Below are 3614 nucleotides of genomic sequence, written 5' to 3' on the forward strand. Positions count from 1 at the left end.
CCCCGCTCCTCTTTCTTTCTCTTCTTTCCTTTTCTCCCTGTCTTTTCTTTCTTTCTTCCTTTCGTCCTTTCTTTCCAGTTTGAGAAGAGTAGGTATTAACTCTTCTCTAAATATCTGGTAGAATTCCCCTGAGAAGTCATCTGGCCCAGAACTTTTTTTACTGGGATATTTCTGACTACTGATTTGATTTCTTTGCTGGTATGGGTCTGTTCAAATTTTCTATCTCTTCCAGTTTCAGTTTTGATAGTCTGTAGGTTTCTAGGAATTTGTCCATTTCTTCCAGGTTGCCCAGTTTGTTGGGATATAATTTTTCCAAAGTATTGTCTTACAAGTGTTTGTATTTCTATGGTGTTGGTTGTGATTGCTTCTCTTTCATTTGTGATTTAATCTATTCACATCCTTTCTCTTTTCTTTTTGATAAACCTGGCTAGGGGTTTATCAATTTTATTCATTCTTTTGAAGAATCAGCTCTTAGTTTTGTTAATCCATTCTGTGTTTTGTTTGTTTTTAGATTATTTCTGCTCTAATATTTATTATTTCACTTCTTCTGGCTTTAGGCTTTATTTGCTGTTCCTTTTCTAACTCCTTCAGATATAAAATTAGGTCATATAGTTGAGATTTTTCTTGCTTCTTGAGGTAGGCCTATTATATTTCAATATACCTCTCTCTCAGGACTGCCTTTGCTGCATCCCAATGGTTTTGGACTGTTGTGTTTTCATTTTCACTTGCTTCCATGTATTTTTTATTTCTTTGACTTCCTTGTTAACCCATTCATTCTTGAGGAGTATGTTTTTTAACCTCCATGTATTTGTGGTCTTTCCAAATTTTTTTCTTGTGGTTGATTTCAAGTTACATGGCCCTGTGGTATGAAAATATGCATGGTATGATCCCAGTTTTTTTGTACTAGTTGAGGCCTCATTTGTGACCCAGTATGTGATCTATTTTGGAGACTATTCCATGTGAACTTGAACGTGTATTCTACTGCTTTAGGATGAACTATTTTGAATATATCTGTTAAGTCCAGTGTGTCATTCAAAGTCATTGTTTCCTTGTTGATTTTCTGCTTAGATGATCTGTCCATTTCTGTGAGTGGGGTTTTGACATCCCTTATTATTGCATTATTATCAATGAATTTCTTTATGTTTATTGTTCATTGATTTATATATTTAGGTGGTCCCAAGTTGGGGACATGAATGTGTGTAATTGTTAGATCTTCTTGATGGATAGACTCCTTAATTATGATATAATGCCCTTCTTTATTTCTTGTTACAGTCTTTGTTTTAAAATCTCAATTTTTGATAAAAAGAATGGCTACCCTAGCTTGTTTTATTTTTAATGTCCCTTAGCATGATAGGTGGTTCTCAATCCACTGACTTTCAATCTGCAGGTGTCTTTAGATCTAAAATGAATCTCTCCCTTTTAAAAAAAATATTCTATTTATTTATTTGACACACACAGAGAGAGAGAGATCAAAAATAGGCAGAGAGGCATACAGAGGGAAAGGGGGAAGAAGGCTCCCTGTTGGGTAGAGAGCCCCATGTGGGGCTCGATCCCAGGACCCTGAGATGATGACCCGAGCCAAAGGCAGAGGCCCAATGCACTGAACCACCCAGGCGCCCCTAAAATAAATCTCTTATAGGCAGCACATAGATTTAATTTTTTTATACATATGATGCCCTATGTCTTTTGATTGGAATAATTAGTCTCTTACACTCAAGATAATAATTTTTTAAAAAGATTTTATTTATTTATTTGACAGAGAGAGACATAGGGGGAACAGAAGCAGGGGGAGTGAGAGAGGGAGAAGCAGGCTTTCCGCTGAACAGGGACACCCCCCTCCAATGCCAGGCTCAATCCCAGAACCCTGAGATCATGACCTGAGCTGAAGGCAGATGCCTAACGACTGAGCCACCCACTCACCCCTACACTCAAGATAATTATTGAGAGAGATGAATTTAGTGCCATTGTGTTACCTGTACAGTTGGTGTTTCTGATGCTGTTCTCTGGTCCTCTCTAGTCTTTGTTGCTTTGGGTCTTTTTTTTTTTTTTTTTTTTTTTTTTTTTATTTCCCCCTCTCCACTCAGAGATTCTCCTTTAAAATTTCTTGCCAGGCTGGCTTAGTGGTCATGAACTCCTTTAGTTTTTGTTTTGGAAACCCTCCCCTTCTATTATGAATAATAGCTTTGCTGGATAAAGGATTCCTGGCTGCATGTTTTTTTCCCATTCAACACACTGAATATTTCCTGCCACTTCTTTCTGTGGACAGCTTTGACGTGAACCTGATCTGTCTTACCTTGTAGGTTAAGAACTTTTTTCCCCTTACTGCTTTTAGGATTCTTTCCTTGTGTATGCATTTAGTGAATTTGACTATGATATGCCTTGGTAATGGTCAACTTTTGTTGAATTTAATGGTAGTTCTCTGTGCTGCTTTGATTTTGATGTCTGTGTCCTTCTGCAGATTAAGGATGTTTCCAGCTGTAATTTGTTCAAATAAGACTTCTGTCCCCTTTTTTCTCTTTACATCTTCTGGGACTCCTATGATATGAATGTTAGAATATTTTAATAAGTCACTGAGTTCCCTAAGTTTACCTTCATGGTCCATTACTTTTCTTTCCCTCTTCTTTTCAGATTCATAATTTTAAATAATTTTATCTTCAATATCACTGACTCACTCTTCTGCTTCATCCATCCTTGTTTTTATGGGCTCCATTTGGGATTGCATCTCAGTTGTAGCATTTTTAATTTTGACCTGACTAGATTTTAGTTCTTTTATCTCTACAATAAAGCATTCTCTAGTGTCTCCTAGCTTTTTTTTCAAGCCCAGCTAGTATCTTTAAAGTCATTTTAAATTCTAGTTCAGATATCTTCTGTCTGTATTGATCAAATTCCTGGCTGTGAGTTCTACCTCCTTTTCTTTCTTTTGGGGTGAATTTCTCCATCTTGTCATTTTGTCCAGAGAAGAAAGGAAGAAATAGGAAAACAAAACAAAATAAGCAAACAAACCCAAAAAACTAGATCCTGGGTGTGTTTTGGTCTGCTTGTTAAAAGAATCTATATCCCAAAAGAAAAACATAAAATAAAATGAAGTGAAAATAAAGAAATAAATATATATAAAGAATATGTATAAAAATAATTTTTCCTCTTTTTAAACTCAATTAACAATAATGTATTATTAGTTTCATATGTTAAGTTCAGTCAGTTGCATATAACCCAGTGCCCATTCCATCAAGTGCCCTCCTTATTGCCCGTCCCCAGTTACCACACATTCTCCCACCCATCTCCCCTCCAGCAACCCCCAGTTTGTTTCCTCAGTTTGTCTCTTACGGTTTGTCTCCCTCTCTGATTTTGTCTTTTCTTTCTCCCCTCCCTTCTCCTATGATCCTCTGTCTTGCTTTTTTTAAGTTCCACATATGAGTGAAATATATAATTATCTTTCTCTGCTTGACTTATTTAGCTTAGCATAATATCCTCTAGTTTCATCCATGTCATTGTAAATGGAAAAACTTTATTTCTCTGATGGCTGAGTAACATTCCATTGTATGGCCATCTGTCAGTGACCATCTGGGCTCTTTCATAGTTTGGCTACTGTGGATATTGCTACTATAAACATTGGG

The sequence above is a fragment of the Neovison vison genome, chromosome 13, assembly GCF_020171115.1.
Source record: "Neovison vison isolate M4711 chromosome 13, ASM_NN_V1, whole genome shotgun sequence".
Classification (NCBI taxonomy): Eukaryota; Metazoa; Chordata; class Mammalia; order Carnivora; family Mustelidae; genus Neogale; species Neogale vison.